Raw genomic sequence first — 18,930 nt, 5'->3', positions numbered from 1 at the left:
ACCTATTTCTAGATATTGATGTCTTAGATTTTTTTTTATTAATTTAATTTACTTAACTTACATTCTCTTTAATTTAGGAGAATATCATATTTTTTTATTATTTTTTAATAGATGCACAATAACATTTTCTTCAATTATATCAAAGAACTCACGTAAAAAGCTTTAATTTATGTTCCAGATTCCCACCTCTTCTTTATATCATAACCCTTTGAATTTTTTTTATCACCTCTCTCGATTCTTCTCTAATCTCTACCTCAATTGTTATAAAAATTGAAAAATAAACTAGAATAGGTACTTTTTATCATTTTTATTTGTGTTCTTTATTTCTTTGATCTCAAACCTCCGTTGTTGTAAAAATAAATTTGTGTTGTTAGGTGCATATGTGAAAGTGGTATTTATTTTACAAAATGGATTGAATAAATTATGTATTGGATGTGGTTAGCTATTTATTTATTACTTTTTATAATTTCAAGTCTTATTTGTAGTATTTTTTAGTATGCTTAAATATTGTTGATGATTAATTATAATTGAAGGGGAGGTTCTAGGCAACTTTTTTTAGACCTAAAACAATAACTTAGTAATTTTTAACAATTTATTTAGTATATTGAATTTATTAAACTAACTAAAAAGTCATACCTATTATGTCATTTTTAAAAAGTTTTTATGTTGTTAGCCATATTGCTATGGTTGTGACTATTAACAATTTTTATCATTTTTCATTTTTAATTAATTAATTGTTATGAAATATATTGTTTTAATAAATTTATCTAATTATCATGAGCAAATATTAAGAAGTAATAAAAAAATATTTTCTATTATACCTCTAAAATATCTAATGTATCACATTTTTAATTAAAAAAAATTACGTAGTTTAATTTGTAAAAGCATGAATATTAAATATTTTGATTTAATTTCTAATAATATATATTTTAATTAATTTTTTTTATATATATTTTGTTCTTATTTTGAATTAAAAAAAATTAAAATTATGATTTTGTGTGTGTTGAGAGAATTGTAGAATACTAGAATATGTTTAAATAAAATATTTTGTTTAAAGTCACCTTTTCGTTTTACCCCTCAAAATTTGATAAATTACGTATTTAATTATTTAAACACACTTTCCCATATGTACTTTTAAAATGCACACTTCCATAAATATATGATGAATTGTCAAATTTTGAGGGGTGAGACTGGAAAGAAATGCAATTTGGAAACAAAAATCCTCTATCTTAAATTGTATCTCTCCTCATTGTCTCACTGCTCAAAATTTGACGAATCATTTATTAATAAATAGCAAAGTAAATGAAGTTCTGTTCATGCATTCTGAGCATTTTCTCTACAAAGATTTTCTTGCCTTCTTTGTTTTGAAATTTCTCAAGTTGGTATCAAAGATCAAAGAGTGATCCTCACCATGGTGTCTTCATCTACAGATTCTAGTTTCTTACAACCTTGAGTCATTGCAATGGTTCCTTCAATAATGCTCATATCCACGAGTCAACCACCTCCTCTAATGAAATGAGAATACTCAAAATACGTTTGGTGTCTTCAGAGTAAAACTACCTACGAAGGTTTTCTACATTCCACTAACATTTAAGATGAATTCACTAATTAACGTGATTCTTCCATTTAAGAAATTACAAGTTGTTTCACTGGAAATGGTAAAAAGAAATTTACAACTCTAAGCAAAATATACACATGAATAATAATTGATTAAATAAAGTTATAATTCTATAACAAAAGATATATGTAAATATAGAAAAAAAAACTAGAAGATGATAGAAATAGAAAATACAACTCTATGAAAAAAAGATACAAATAAACTAGAAGTAGTAGAATGAAAGATATAGAAAAGATTACAACTCTAAAACAAAATATACAAATAAAAGAGTAAATAAAGAATAATAGAAGAAGATGAAAAGCAATGGAATAAAAGAACAAGAACAATAAACTCATACAACCAAAGTGAAGAGTGTTGGAGATCACCAACTTGAACAAGGTTTGAAACATTTGTCCAAAATCTTATTTCCCCCTAACTCAAGCACTAAGGGATCTCTCACAATTTTAGAAATAGCTATGTGGAATTATCAAGCTTATAGATGTTTTCTAGCCAAGTGTTCTAATGGATAGAAAAGTTGTGTCTTACAAGTGAGCATTAGACTCATATTTATAGAGTTTAGAGACACCATTTGAATTTCAAATTCCACCAACCCACATGGTTGTTACCAATGTTTAATTGGATGTTTTATGGATTTAAAATAGAAATTTATGAGTTACTTGATTGTTGGAAACGTTCAAAATTGGATAAAACTGAAGTTTAGAAAAGTTGTCTGCCTCTCTAGCCGCGGCCTGAAAAATATTGGACGCGGCCTGAAAAATACTGGCCGCGACCCACGACGTTTTTCTGTCTCTTGGGCCGCCACCTGAAAAACACTGGCCGCGGCCCAAGACGTTTTTTCAGCCACCAATTTTCCAAAACGTTCCAAATTCATTCTCACTTGATTTTGTAACATCCATACATATTATGAGAGTTAAAATCACATCTCTAACAGTCCTATCTCTTATGGCTTTGAGAAATTCAAATCAAAATTGCATAACAACAAATCTATACAATAATGGGCAATATTTGGGAGTTACAAATTTGTTACTGAAATTGTAACTCTCAAATATGTTACACATTTGTATTACACACTATACAAAATGTTGTAACTCTCTTTTTATATGTTACAACATGTGATACTCTATCACATATATTTAATCTAAAACATTATATTAAAAAGTAATATAACACTTCCTAAGGCCAGCATCCTGAATTGGTTGAGGGTTGAGCACACCACCCAGAGCCCAAGAATCACAACTACAAAATAAGAATAATTTCTCACATTTTTACACCCTTAAAAAATGTTACACTACATAAAAAATATAACAACTACAACACTCAATGCTTATTACGTCTAACCACGCGAGATGTAATAAACACCTTTTTATGTCTTGAGTGACAAGATGTAAGATGGATGTAATCAGTGGAGTAAAAATTGCTAGCCCGCGACTTGTTACCTCGAGCTCTGCCCGATGTAAAAGGCCCACATATAGGGCTCACAAGGGTACTCTTCTATTGTTTTTTATTACATGTAAGTGAGTGCAACAGAATATATATATATATCTCATGAAAAAATATTAATAATATAAACATATATTTTTACATGAGAAGATTTCATTCTAGCAACCACAACTAGAATGAGACATTCTTCATGTATGTAGATCTATTAAAAATTACATAGAACATAGATTAGAATTTTACCTAGCGCAGATCTATGCCTGGATTTTTTTGTGACATTAGAATGCTTCATAATCACTTGTTTTCCAAGCTATGTTTTGCACAAATTAAAGAGGGTGTGCAATTTCCTTGCTCAATAGTGAATTTTTAATACACATTTTGGAGTCTCAACACATGAGAGTGTGTATGCTATTGGGTGTTGTAGAAATCAACACACAAAGTTCTTGCTTTTTCTCTTGTTCTGGGCGTGAGCTATAGGTAGAGAAGGTAAACTTTTTCTTTCATTTTTTCTCACAAGAAAAGCCTTAGCCTCCTCGCATAAGGTTTCATTTATAGAAGCCTTGGAAGTGAAGAGAGGAGCTAAACCTAGCTCTCGTTTGGGATTGGGTTGGTCGCCCATCATAGTCCATTGGACTGCTCTGAGTGTCGCTCATCACAGTCCATTGGACTGTGTAGGTGCCCAACATGTGTTTCCCAAAACACATGCTTCTAGTTTAGGCTTTTAATTGTACTACTCTATTTCTCAAAATCAATTCTAATAAAATATTACTATATTTTATTTCCCTATTTTATTATTTCATAAATAATATTAAAAAAGTTATTTATTATTTCTCAAATAATTATTTGAAATAATACTTTATTATTTTTGTAATTAAAAATAATACTATATTATTTTTATTTTGAAATAATATTCTTATTATTTCTTTAATTCACAAAATACTTTGTTTGTGTTATCAAGCTAGCTCGGGGACATATGGACCGTAGTTATAAGCTCCAATAAATTAATTTATTAACTATGATATTTGTCCACTAGCATACACACTCCACACACACACACACACACACACATATATATATATAACTCATATAGCTATTTATTGATATAGTCATTACATGAGTTATGACCCTCCACTAATTATTCATAATTAGAACCTCTCTAATTATATATTCATCAATCAGTGCCCTTGATACTTTAACGAACCTTTATGTAAGTCATATACAGAGGATATTTCTATTCTCTAACAGAAATTGGGTGTTCTATGTTTAAGCACTGCTATCAATACCGAAAGAAATAATTAATCTACTTCCAACCAAGAAGGGAGTGGATTCCATATCTGTGAAGTATATGTTCCATGCTACTCATCATATTTTGATGACTCTCAGATATCAAGGATTAAGTCTGCATTCTCTTTTGTAGTCAAAAGTCATATGACTACAATTAGTGTAAGAAGATAATTGACTCCCTTGAGTCGTGATTGCTTATTCCTTCCGTATATATAATATTACAACCTATTTTGGGAATATAGACTATACAATCTTTACTATAATTACATTGCTATAATTGTGCATAAAAGTAAGGGTATACAATATTTACATATATATTAACACACCCCCTCAGTCAGAGCAGGAGGAGGACGTATGTTCAGACTGTAATGAAATTCATTGAATAGCGGACTAGGAAGTCCTTTGGTGAAGATATCTGCATATTGATAGGCGGAAGGCACATGAAGAACTCGAACGTGGCCAAGAGCAACTTTTTCACGGACAAAGTGAATATCCATTTCCACATGTGTTAGTGCGTTGGTGATGGACTAGATTATGAGACATATATACAACACTAATGTTATCACAATAAACAACAATGGCCTTCTGCAATGGACAGTGAAGCTCGAGAAGGAGGTTGCGGATCCAACAGGACTCAGCAACAACATTGGCAACCCCTCGATATTCAGCCTCAACACTAGAACGAGATAGGGTAGCCTGTCGCTTAGAAGACCAGGAAACCAAGTTATCACCAAGAAAAGTGCAATAACCAGAAGTGGAGCGACGAGTGTCCGGGCACCCACCCCAATCGGAATTTGTGTAAGACACCAACCCAGTGGTTGGAGACGATGTAATATGCATTCCAAGATCAATGGTGCCTTTAATATAACGGAGGATACAACGCAGAGCATGAAGATGTTGTTCGCGAGGATCATGCATAAACAAGCAGACCTGCTAGACAGCATAAGAGATGTCTGGTCTCGTAAAGGTGAGGTATTGAAGTGCCCCAGCAAGTTGGCGGTAGAGAGTGGGATCAATGGTGGGCGGACCACTGCTAGCACTAAGTTTGGATTTGGTGTCAACCGGAGTGAGGGCCAATTTACAAGAGGACATGTCGGCCCGAGAGAGGATGTCCTAAGCATATTGGCGTTGAGACAAAAACAAACCATGGGAGGTTCTGTGAACGGATATGCCAAGGAAGTATGAAAGAGGACCCAAATCAGTCATTGCAAACTCTTTACTGAGTAAAGAAATAAACTGTTGCTTAAGTGTGTCTGAAGAGGATGCAAGAACTATATCATCAACATACAACAGGAGGTAGGCCATGTCGGTGCCGCGACGATAAATAAAGAGGGAAGGGTCACTTTTGTTGTTAACAAAGCCAAGTGAAAGGATATAATTGGAAAAACGTTGATACCAAGCTCGTGGAGCTTGTTTTAGCCCAAACAATGCTTTTCGAAGACGACAAACTTGTTTCGGACGGGTGGAGTCAACAAAACCATATGGTTGATACATGTAGACAGTTTCCTGTAAATCACCGTGTAAGAAGGCATTCTTGACATTCAACTGATGAATAAACCATTTGTGAGAGACAGCAACACTCAAAACAGTTCGAATGGTTGTGGGTTTGACCACGGGGCTAAATGTTTCATCATAATCCACCCCAATTTCTTGAGTTTTTCCATTAACAACCCAACGAGCCTTGTATCGTGCTAAAGAGCCATCCGCATTCTTTTTATGACGAAATAACCACATACCACGAATTATATTGGCCCCTTCAGGTCAAGGTACCAAGTCCCATGTGTGATTTTTACGAATGGCATTATATTCATCATTCATAGCAGCTTTCCAGTTCGGGTCGGCAAGGGCATAATTGTGGGATTTAGGCATGGGTGAGATAGAGGAAGGTGAAGTAATGGTGAGAAAATATTTAGGATTGGGCTTAACTATGCCACTTTGGCTTCGTGTTTGCATTTTTGGGACTTGAATAGGTGCGACATTCAGAGGTGGGATGAGGCCGGGGAAATTGTAATGTTAGCAGGGTCGATAGAATCGTAGGTCGTGGGTGACTCGGGATGGTGGGAGGGAAGTGGGGTCAGGGAGGAGGTGGGAAATATGGGAGGTCGGGGGTCATCGAGATGGTCAATGGGAGGAGTGGATGGTGAAGGTGGGGTCATGGTAGGGGGTGGTATCACAGTTTTGATGAATGGAGAAAGGGAATCCTCATTGCTCAAAAAATCATAGTCACGAACATGCGGAGTGTAGTGTTGAGAATATGGAAAAACACTTTCGTCAAAAACCACATGACGGGAAATGATGACCTTTTTAGTGTGGAAGTCATAACATCTATAACCACGATGAGAAGATGGATACCACAGAAAAATACAAGGGGTGGATCTAGGACTCAACTTGTGTGTGGTGGTTTCAGATAAATTCGAGTAGCACAAACAACCAAAGGTGCGTAAGTGATTATAGCTAGGTACTCTTTGGAAAAGAACTTCCAAGGGAGTGATGTTATTAAGGAGACTAGTGGGGCGAATATTAAGAAGATATATGGCCATGTGTAAGGCTTCCACCCAAAAGAAGGGGGGGTAGAGAGGCATGAAATAAAAGAGAGCGAATAATATTGTGAATAGTACGTACCATACGCTCAGCTTTCCCGTTTTGAGGTGAAGTGCGAGGACAAGAGTGACGATAAAGCATTCCATTTGAAGTGGAAAATTTGTTGAAACTATGATTATCATACTCTCTACCATTATCGCATTGCAAAGCCTTGATGGGAACTCCAAATTGAGTGTTGACATAAGAGTTGAAAACAAAGAAAGTAGAAAACACATTTGATTTTTGTTTGAGTGGAAACGCCCATAAATAATGAGAATAATCATCAAGAAACAACACATAATAACGGAATCCGGAAGGACTTAAAATTGGAGAAGTAAACAAATCACTATGGATAATATCAAAGGGTTTCATAGTCATAGAAAGAGAAGTAGAAAAAGGCAATTTGCAATGTTTTCCCAGTTGACAAGCATGACAAAGGGTGGAGGTAGTTTCCTTATTACACATGATAAAATTATTTTTCTTAAGAAAACGCAAAACAGGTTCGCCAGGATGACCCAGACGATTGTGCCACGTGGAAAGAGGTAGGACAACATTGACAGATGGTAAGGTGGAAGATGGGGATGATGGAGACAGAGGATAAAGATCACCCACACTACTGGACCTCGTCAAGAGAGCCCCTGTTCGAAGATCCTTCATAGAGAAACCAAAAGGATCAAATTCAACAGACACGTGGTTATCTTTAGTAAATTGACGAACAGAAATAAGATTTTTAACTATATTAGGGGCATAAAGAATATTTTTGAGAGCAAGGTTAGGGTGTAAGTTAGAGAGAATGGATGAGTCCGAACCACGAACTGGAATTTTAGAGCCATCACCAACTAAAACATTTGAATTGAGATTGCGCCAATTGATAATTGAAGGAAGGATACCTGGATTGTTCATGACATGATAGGTGGCGTCGGTATCCATATACCAATTCTCATCTGGTTGTTGAAGTGACAAAGCATTAAAAAATGCTGGTAAATCAATCGGTTGGTAACCATTTGTGAGGAGTGCTTGGGGCTACTGTTTATTGACACGTGGTGCAGATCCTAGCAGACCGTGGTTGTTGACCGAAGGCATTCCGCACCATTGTGGAAGTTGAGTAGGATAAGGACACGGTGGAGAGGTCCATTGTGGAGCCCATGGGCCAGCCCATCCATAGTATGGTGAGTGTCCAACCGCACGACCATAGCCACGACCACCACCTCGGCTTATCCCCTTTTTTCCTTTATTGTTGCGGCCACTAGTGTCACGACCACCATTATCACGGCTGCCACGGCTACAACTACCCGAGGTTGACTGTTGAGTATTGGACAAACGGGAAGAATCATTAGATGCAACAAGAATAGTGGAGGAGGAAGAAGTACCCTTTTTATTGTTGTCACGGCTCATGCGATCCAAATCAAGCATCGAGCAAGCTTTGTCAAAGGATGGCAAGGGATTTGATTGTTGAATAATGGTGGCTACAGTGGCATATTCGTCAGTGAGATGAGAGACTAATTGAAGAACCAAACGCGCCTCCAAAACAGGATGACCAATAGTAAAAAGTTGTACGGAGATTGTCTTAAGGGATTGACAATATTCAGCAAGAGAAGAGAATTCGTCTAGGTACGTGGCTCCGAATTTCTTTTCAAGTTGAACAACACGAGTGCCCTTGTTGTCTTAGAAAAGACACTACAAGAAATCTTATCTTTACCTACCAATATTTTACCTACCAATATATATTGGTAGGTAAAGGGAACCTTTACCCACCAATATTTATTCGTAAGATTTATTGGTAGGTAAATATTGCCAATATTAGAATATTTTAGAAGGATGATTATCTACTTTTAATATGGGTAAGTAAAGAGTGTTACCCTACACATATACTGGAGGGAATTTTTTTTGCATTTGGCGCCAATATTTCCCTCTTATTATTTTAATTTTGAATAAAAATAATGCTGAGTTGTGTGATGATGTGTTAAAAATATGCTACATGTCATCTTACTTATTTTTAACATGTCATATTATTTTTAACAAAGGGTACAAATCTTAAAAACAAATAAACATTACAAAAACAAAAATTAAAATTAAATTAATTCTAACTATCAGTAAAAACAAAATCATAATAATATATATTTTATCATTTTGACAAATCCTTTTCTTCCTCCCTCCCTACCCGATCCACTTTCCTTTCTCCCTCTCTCTCTCGCATGCTCTCTGCTAGCCTGAACGGCTGCCCTCCGATGGTCGCCACTGTGTAGACACCGGATCAAGAGTACCAGACACTGCCGAAACTCCAGCCTCGTGAGCCCTTCGTTGCCGTTCTCCGCCGTGAGCAGAAGCCTCCAGGCTCGTACGTCACCGCCGTGGCTTCAAGGCCAATTTCTGGCTTCCTCTGACATCGTCTCAGGCGAAGGGTAGCATGGGTGAACTCAGGGTATCAAGACGAACAAAGCCCAACCAAGGATCGGGCTTTTAAGTGACCAGAGGAGACGGAGTCAACTCTCCATTTGCTGCCCGTAGTCTTCTTCTCGAGGTGAGTTCTTGTTTGTCTCTAACGTTGCCTTTTCATGTGTGATTGTTCAAATTTAGAACTATTTTGTTCTCTTGCAGTTTATAATGGATATGAAATTTGGGAAGTTCACATTGATTTCTGTTACAAAGGAGGTTGGTAAATTCCATTGCTGCCAAAACTTTGTATGAGGTAATTAGTTTATATAGATAAGTTCACATTGATTTTGATCAATAATGAGTGTACTACTGAACCTTTCACCTTTAATTAAACATATTGTTAGCCTACTCAGATAAGACTCCAAACCTAATTGGTTATAGATTGAGGATGAAGTTGTAAGGTCTTAGCTAATGCTTTAAATTTTCTGAACTTATATATTATGGCTGCAAGAATGTATAGGGACAGGTGAAACTTTCAGAGTAGTGGCGGTTAAATTTTATCAAGTGTGGTATCTTAATATGCTGTTTTTCATAAATTACTTTCTTTATTTACAGATAGATGCATGCAATGGATACTACTGTGATGGTTATAGGCAAAATTCCTATAACAAACCCAAGCTTTGGACTGAAAATTGGGATGGATGGTAAGCTAATATCTTATAAAATGTCATTATTATTTTTTCCTTTTATGGCTATTAAAACTGTGTGAAACCCCTTCTTGTATTGTTTTGCTTTTGCCAAACAAACTCCTTCCTATTTCTATTTATGTTTTGTTTCTGTTTTTTTACTTCTCTTAATTACTTCAGCTTCTGCTAGAAGTTTTTTTTCCCTTCCTTAAACATGCATGATTTTATGCTATTTATCGTTTAATTTGTAGTACTGCTTGATCTCTTCACATATTTGCTTATGACTTTTAATCCAAGTAATGCTTGGTATATTATAAATCTCTAGCCTTATAACTAGATTCCATTTCCAAATTTTCACTTTCAGGGTATATTGGAGAATTTAAATAGTGATGTGGATATTTTTCACCTTAACATTTTTGTTCAAATTGGTTATGTTCATTTGGTCTATCATATTTGAAACTTTCTTTGGGATAAAATAAAATTCTGGGTGGCAACCTGGGTATATAGTATTAAAGGTTTTGAGGGAGTTTCTTTCTTAGATTTAGTGAGGGATTGGAAAACTTCTGCAAGCAAATTTTTATCTTGTTTTTCCATTTTTAATTGTACTTTGGCTACTTTTTTCAGGGTTTCATGATTCACTTTTATGATGCAAACAAGAACCTGATACTTTGTAATTTATTCTAATGATTAATACAAAGTTTCATTTCTTTAAATAAAAAAGAATCATATTTTATGTCGTCAAGGTCGGATATATATATTTTCATTCTTAATTATATGTACATTCTGCTGTTTGACTTGTCATCTACGTGGTTTCAGTACTTTGGTGGAACAAACTTTGGTCGGACTTCCGGCGGACCGTTCTATATTACTAGTTATGATTATGATGCTCCAATTGATGAATATGGTCAGTGACTTTTCATTATTTTTCTGTGTTTTATTTGTATTTTTTGTTTATCTATTTGAGGAAGGAGTGATTTCCATATAAATATTCTAAATTGGAAGGAATATAAGTGCAAAAATATTTAGATTATAAAGCATGTTTTGTCATTATGTAGGCTTACTGAGTGAGCCTAAATGGGGACATCTAAAGGATCTGCATGCTGCTATAAAGCTTTGTGAACCTTCCCTGGTTGATGCTGATTCACCCCAGTATATTAAATTAGGACCAAAGCAAGAGGTTTGTGTGGCCCTTTTATTACTGTTTTTTATGCTTAACTTTTAATTATGTGAGCACATGATAACTTATAATGGAATAGAAAAGGAAACCAAATATAAAGAAACAAGAAAAAACATTGTCATGTATCCCTACTTCCTTACATGGAATTTAGCACTTACCTTTCCCGATCACTAAGATATAAGTAAATTTGGAGCCATATTTGAATATATGTTTTAGTTAATGTATTGTGTAAACCTCATAGAACTGAACAAGATGATGGTATATGGGTTATCTTAGTTTCTCTGGTAAATCAATTTCTCATTAGTGCTGGAGATTCTAAATTTATTTTCATTCAAGCATTTATGAAACTATAAGGTAATTGCATCTCTCTTCCCAGTCTGATCTTAGTTATTTACAATTTTAGCTGTCCTACATCCCAAATTTTGAATAAGTTTTTGAAACTGGTCCTTGTTCTTGTTGTATACTAATTAATTGATTCTCAGCATGCTTCATGTCTTTTGTTTACTTGACAATATGGAAATGTTAATGATTTTAGCCTAGCTTTTCTCTCAAGTGTTTTTTCTTTTTCTTTCCACGCTTGAGTAGGTTGTAGCACAAACTTCAGTCAAATCATTGGAGTCTAGTTTGCCTCTTTCTTCAGATATCTCTTTGAGCCAACAATTTGGGACTAAGAATAACAGTGTCTATGTCACAAAATCCTGGATGACCGTTAAAGAGTCAATTGGTGTATGGAGTGACGATATTTTTACAGTTCAGGGTATATTGGAGCATTTAAATGTGACAAAGGACTATTCTGATTATCTATGGTATATATCCAGGTAAATATTTATTGTTGTTAAGGCCATGGTGACTAAGACTACTTACTAGTTTATATTGAGAAGTATTCTTATAACAATCTTGATTTTTTTTCTTTCTTCTTTATCTTCTCTCTCCTTTTCCCCTTGGTTATGTAGATGTCAACTTGTTTTTCATTTTTTTTCCTTTTCCTGTTTGGTAGACAATAACTACTAATTGACTAGGAATTAGAGTGACAACTTTTTCCCCCAGTTATGCATTTATTTTGTTACTTGTTCATTTAGCTATCAAATTCAATCAAGTTGCTTGCTTTCAATAATGTAGCTAAATGTCTTTTGTGACATACTTAATTTGTACGTTTGCTTTGTCCATTGATGTAGCTTGTATTGTTTTGGTCCATGCACCTCTTTTTTCTGTGAAGATAGACTAAACTTAATGATTCTCCTAGGTTCCAGCATAACTTAGACCATGAAGTAATTTGACATTGGGCTCTGCATTTCTACTTCTACAAATTCTGTTGCCATTTTTCAGTGCATAGCCTTGATATCTTTATATTAAATAATTATGCGTAGAGTTACTATGTATTAATTAAATTATGGAGTAATACTAGTATACTACCAATTCTATATTGAAGAGAGTCTTGTTATTTGACCGAATCATGAAATGATATATTTAGGTTTCTTTCTGTTGGAAGAATTGGACTACTAAAGTCTCAGAGGATTTTTGGAGCTATGTTTGGGCTGCAGAAGCAGCTCGCAGCTTCATCTTGGAGATAGGAAGGATCTCATCCTATCTGTTCCAAATTTGTTTTTATCTTTAGTTTAAAGTTTATTTTGTTCCTGGACTCTAGTAAATAACTAAGATATTTATGAGATAAATATATGCTTTTACTGTACGCTTTATTAAAGTTTTTCAATAAAGAAACAATAGTGTTTTCTGGTACCTTCCCCAGCACCAATTTTTTACTTACATTAAACATGATACTTCTTTTTTTTCTTAGTAAAGTAGGAAACAAGAAGATTCATTGAAGAAAAGGGAAAATTACGTTGGATACTCTATTTCCTTAGAAACATCTTTAATTGGAGCTGTCTTGTGAAGCATAGCAAAAAAATATGTAGCTTGTGATAATGTTGAAACATTACTTGTTACCTAAACTTTCTTCTGCTGTCTTTTAATACCTATTCAATGCTCTTTCAAAATGTAGAATATACATTTCAGACGAGGATATATCATTTTGGGAGGAGAATAATATTGGTCCAACAGTTAAAATTGATAGTATGTGTGATGTTTTGCGTGTATTTTTCAATGGCCAGCTTGAAGGTAATTAGTAATAAACTTTAGAAGGTATGCATTATATTATGATAATATGGTGCCTTTTATTAATATACATTTTAGCTCTTTGGTGAGGTGATAAATGTCCTGCTGCTAAATGATTGAGAGAACTTGAGAATAACCATTTGAAGCTTTTGATGGAGTTAAGGGTTCTTATGCATTGATTTCAGAGGTTTTTATGTCAAGATACTATTTGCATCAATATCATGTTAGTGTAGAAAAGTTGTACTATTTTTTTCAATGGGTTCTTTTGATTTGAACTTGCAAATGCCCATTTGAAGAGAAGGGTTTTTAAACTTTTTATGCATTAATTTCAGAGGTTGCTCTGCTTGACAAACTATTTTCATCGTTATCATGTCTCTGCATAAATTTATTCATTTTGATGGAGAAGCAATGATACTGATCTTATTAGTAGATTTCCTGGCCAGCTTGTTTGGTTTTTTATGTATGTGACTTCATCTATACACATCTCTGGTACAAGTACATACTGATACTGTATAACTGCATTATTTTCTTGGAACTCATATATATCTATATTGAACTCTTTTGTTACCAGTTCACATACTTTCTACTTTGGATTTTCGTGATTGTAATTATCTCAAATATATATAGCATTTGCAGTCTTTCTGAACATGTATTACATTGATCTCATATAGAAGTAGATTATACTTGGTTGATGTTGTTTACATTACGACCTTTTTGTTTGGTTACTGATATATAAGCTATTGCGACTTTATGAAGTGAAGGCACTATGATAGGCCGTTGGGTGAAGGTTTTCCAGCCTGTACATTTTGTCAAAGGATATATGGCACCACCTCCAACAGACCAAGCTTCAGATGTAAATTTAAGAGAGTCGCCATCTATTTCAGTTCGGGAGTGACAAGATGATTCTTAGTTTATTTACATTAATTTACTAAGGAATGAACTTTATGAAGTTTTTTTTATTTTGGTAGGGGTAACCTTAAAATGATAATTTTATGACTTATTTTAGTATTGAATATTATAAAGAATTTTAGCATCAAACATTTTATTATTGAATGGTTTTTTTCTAGTTTATTTCTAATATAGAACATTTACAAATAACTGTTATTATCTTTTACCTACACATAACCATTAAATTTGAACAAAATATAAATTGTGTAACAAACCAATAAAATAATGCTATGTGGGTTAATAAAATGATACCACGTAGGATGCCACATATGATGCCACACAGAATGCCACGTAGGATGTCATGTAGGATGCCACGTAGGATGCCACATATGATGCCACGTCATCAGACACGTAAAACTACAAAAACCATGTCAGCATACACGTAGGATGCCATGTCATCAACACACGTCATATGATGACTCATCAATTGATTTATAACTTAGTGGGGTCCACTGATTCTTTTACCTACTAGTGTTAATAAGTGTAGGTAAAGAAACTTTCCCCACTAACATTTACCTACCAATCTCTACCAATTCAATATTGGTAGGTAAACCATATTACCCACCATTAGGCTAGTTTTACCTACACTTACAATTAGTAGGTAAAGACCCTATTTTCTTGTAGTGAGATTACGTAAACGGTCCCAAGCCACCATAGCCATAGCTGCTTCATCAAGTATTTTATATAAGAGATCAGTAGAGATAGTACTGTAAAGCCATTGCAAAACAATCGCATCAAGTCGATTCCATAGATCATCGTCAATGTTTGTTGGCTTCGGTATTGTCGGATCAAATGATCAAGAACAGTAAAAGCCTTTGTAGTGTTGCGGAAGAGAGTTGCCCATGGAGTATATTGCACCTTGTCGGCATCGAGAATGAGAGGAACAAGGTTGCGAATGTTGGTGACATTCAGTGCGGGATGAAAAACAGTGGAGACAACTGAGGTTTGACCTTTATTAGGAGTTTGTTCAACGCCAGCCATTGAAAAAGGAAGAAGAAATTTACTGAAACAGAGGTAGGGAAGAAGAAGAAGGATCGATGGTGGCTAGGGTATGGCTGATACCATGTAAGAAGATAATTGACTCCCTTGAGTCGTGATTGCTTATTCCTTCCGTATATATAATATTACAACCTATTTTGGGAATATAGACTATACAATCTTTACTATAATTACACTGCTATAATTGTGCATAAAATTAAGGGTATACAATATTTACATATATATTAACAATTAGGAGTCCATTACTCATTTCATGATTAAGGTCAAGTCTCAAATGAACATTGAGTGATGAATGATGAACTTCTATACTTTAATAGAGATCATTAGAAGCTTTTTCTTTCATCGTGTCCCTAGTCTTATACAATCTATATTGCATACGACACCCCTATCTCCATGTGTCAACTACATGTAACAATCTGGATAGAATGTCTTGTCAAAGACAGAAGGTATATCGTGCTCATAATCTTAATTAATATAAAAGCTCATACTATAATATTAGAGATTACAGACAATGTTTATGTTATTTTCTTGAATTAAATCCTCTTGAATATATAATCATATATATATATATATATTTAATTCAAGATTATATGTAATAACAATGGATCTTTCTAGATAAATGACATGTAAATAAAAAATGAATGAAATTATTTTTTTATTTAAATATTCAATAAATATTTTACAGAAATACACTTTAAGGGCACACATCTGTTGTGAAAATTATGTACGCAAGTGCACACAATCGTAAACAAGTAATAAATTTTGTTTATTAATTACAAACTTTTCTCAATTCAATTATATTTGAAAATCAATTAAAAGAGATTATTGAAATAATAAATAAACTAGAAATAAAAACAAAATTCAAGAAACAAATAAACAATTCAATGGAATAAAAACCTAGGGTATTTAATTTCATCAATTATCCACTCTATTATTATAATTAATCAAATTTCATGACCCTTCTTTCTATAATGATAGCAAGTTCACTAAATCAATCATATTCTTTCTTAAGTTATAAGATATTAATTTACATGTGAATTCTTCCACATCTCTGTGATTATTGTAACATGTAAAAGACATTAAGAACTAGAACTTAAAAGCTATATAAATCATACAGGTATTCTCTTCCAATATGTATTTATGATTGTTTAATTATAACATATTCAATTCTCACTTTTCAGATCTTGAATCAAAATCATAAATCATATAAATGATGATCAAACATTAAGCATAAATTAAATAATTCAATATAGAGATGAAGAAGAAATCATAAAATTATCATAACTAATAATAGAGATTCAAGTGACTACAATTAAAACCCTAGAAAGAAATTTAGTTCATTATAATAACAAAAACAACCATTGAAATAAAATAAGAATGCATAAAGAAGAAAAAGAAAAACTCTAAAAATGCTCTCCAATAACCTCCAATGTGTTTCCCTATGATTTTTGCCTCCCAAGATATGTCTCTAGGGTTCTCACAAGTTCTATTTATAACCCTCCAGCAAATAGCCGTTCAAAATACCTAAAAATTGAGAAAGGAAAATTTTCGTCTATATGTCTGTACGCCACACTACAATCCTCGTTAAGTAGCGCCATGACGCTCAGTGACTTGCTTGCGCTTGGACTGTGCAGTGCCAACTGATCATATTTTGGTCATAATTCTATCGATATAATTTGGAATTGGATGATTAAAAAGATATGGAAAGCTAAGAGAAAGATCCACAACTTTTATTTCTAGGTATTTTTCCAGAAAGTGAAGAAATCATGGTCCAAACGTAGCTTGAAGTTTCAGACTTGCGTTACAGAGCATAAACAACGCATGAGCATCTTCAACTTAGTATTTTCCACTCATAATATCTTTAAACTCAATACTTTATGCTAAATTCATCATATTCATCTTATTTGACATGTTTATTCTCATTTTACTCCATACCATGTATTTGACCGTTAAAACCTGAAATAAGAGTAAATCAATCATAAAACGAATAAAACAAGTTAAAAACACTAACATTACACATTAAATTATGTTCTAAAAACTATCCTAAAATCAACTTAACAACATCCCAACACCTTCTTCCTAAATTGCGCTTATAGAAGCTAGTCTCAACTGAAACTATTGCCTCCCTCCACCACAAAATACCATTTCCAGCCATTTTGAAGATTTTCAAGGTATTTATAATCTTTTTCAACCTTTTTGAATGTTTCTTTAATTAAATCTGGAAATAGTGTTAATTTTTCTATTTATAAAATTTATTTTATTTTTTATTTGATTTTCAGGTATTTATTGTAATTGTGTAATTTTATTTGATTTTTGTATTATTTAGGTATTTTTGTTTATTTTATTAAATTTTATTCTTTTGTTTTTTATTTGATTTTTGAGTTGTGTAATTTTATTGAAGCATTGGATAATTAGCTTGTTGAATGCAAGATTCATGTTCTCTTAAACGTTTTTTTTTTAAATATTACATAAAATTTAGTTGAATTTGAATATCATAAACATTTAAACAAAGTGAAGTAGGTTATGAGAAATTTGCGTGTTTGTGTGCTGAAGTGATATAAGGATGAAAATTTATGTGTTATAGTGAATTAAGTTATGAGAAATTTTTCTGTTGCAGTGACATAAGGATAAAAATTTGTGCATTATTTAATTGTTTGGATTGATTTGATTGATATTGTCATATGGTTAAGTTATTAAAATAGGAAAAATGTCATTTGATATTTTGTAGAATTTATTATTATGATTATTTCTTAGATTGTTGTAATTTTTTGAATTTATTAGGTTGATCTTGATAATTTGTTAGGATATTGAAATCAGAGGCGTGCCTTCAAAGCATGACACACCTTGACGATCGCTAAAACATGGTCATATGAGTACAAGCTCATCACCCGATTAGCCCTAGTTATTGTTGCTCGAAGATGTGAGCAGGCCTTCCAACTACTGAATACTTAAAATCCTTTAAATTATGTTTACTTAGTGTATTCTTCTTACTTTTTTCGTGTATAAAACAACATTTTTTTGTATGTATTAGTTAAGGAAAGTAGCATGATTAACTCTAGTTAAAAGAACTAATCACTCATTTCTGCCTATAAATGGGGATGTATCGATCTTTGTAAATATAACACAACTTGAGCAAGCTAGAATACTGCCAAATTATAAACCTAAGAGAGCTTGAGCTTTTGCAAGTTCTTGATTAATGCATTGACTTGTGGAAGTGTTTGGTTAATGAGAAAGGGTAAGAAAAGAGGGTAAAAAAGTGAAGGAAAAAATGACACTTTGGTTAAACTAAGTATGTGTTTTTATTTTAGTTTTAATTTTTCCAATTAAAAATGTTCTTTTTTTATTTTTTATTTTAATGTAGTTTTTTATGATTTATTTTAGATAAGATTATGGTTTAAGGTTTATGGTATAAGTTAGATTTAGATTATATTTTATATAAATTCTAATTAAATTCAAAATTAAATTTTAATTTGTTTTTTATTTTAAAGTTTTAGATTTTTAATTCTCATAACTGCTTGAAGTTTCATCAAGATAGAATGAGATGTGAAATTTAACAAGCTTTTGAAACTCACACAAGTCAAGTAATTCTTGGTGAGTTTCTTCAAGAAACTTATGATCTTTGAGAGCAAGAGAGATAGAGAGGTTAGAGAGAGAGAGAGAGAGTTGAAACTTATGATTAAGGTTTTATAACTCTAATAGCCCTTATTTATAGT

General features: G+C 33.1%; 2 long non-coding RNA genes across 2 annotated transcripts; both read left to right on the top strand.

Annotated features, from left to right (window-relative positions):
• The first annotated feature begins 9,910 nt into the window (after nucleotides 1-9,910).
• On the top strand, nucleotides 9,911-11,132 carry LOC133805019 (uncharacterized). The gene is made up of 3 exons (XR_009878759.1): nucleotides 9,911-9,999; nucleotides 10,798-10,885; nucleotides 11,037-11,132. It is a non-coding gene; the product is annotated as an uncharacterized LOC133805019 (long non-coding RNA).
• Nucleotides 11,133-11,271: 139 nt separating this feature from the next.
• Nucleotides 11,272-14,071, top strand: LOC133803839 (uncharacterized). Its single transcript, XR_009878180.1, has 3 exons — nucleotides 11,272-11,976; nucleotides 13,158-13,457; nucleotides 13,605-14,071. It is a non-coding gene; the product is annotated as an uncharacterized LOC133803839 (long non-coding RNA).
• Nucleotides 14,072-18,930: the final 4,859 nt, after the last annotated feature.

The sequence above is a fragment of the Humulus lupulus genome, chromosome X, assembly GCF_963169125.1.
Source record: "Humulus lupulus chromosome X, drHumLupu1.1, whole genome shotgun sequence".
Classification (NCBI taxonomy): Eukaryota; Viridiplantae; Streptophyta; class Magnoliopsida; order Rosales; family Cannabaceae; genus Humulus; species Humulus lupulus.
Note: the sequence above shows the minus strand (reverse complement) of the source record. Positions and strands in the feature narration are given on the sequence as shown.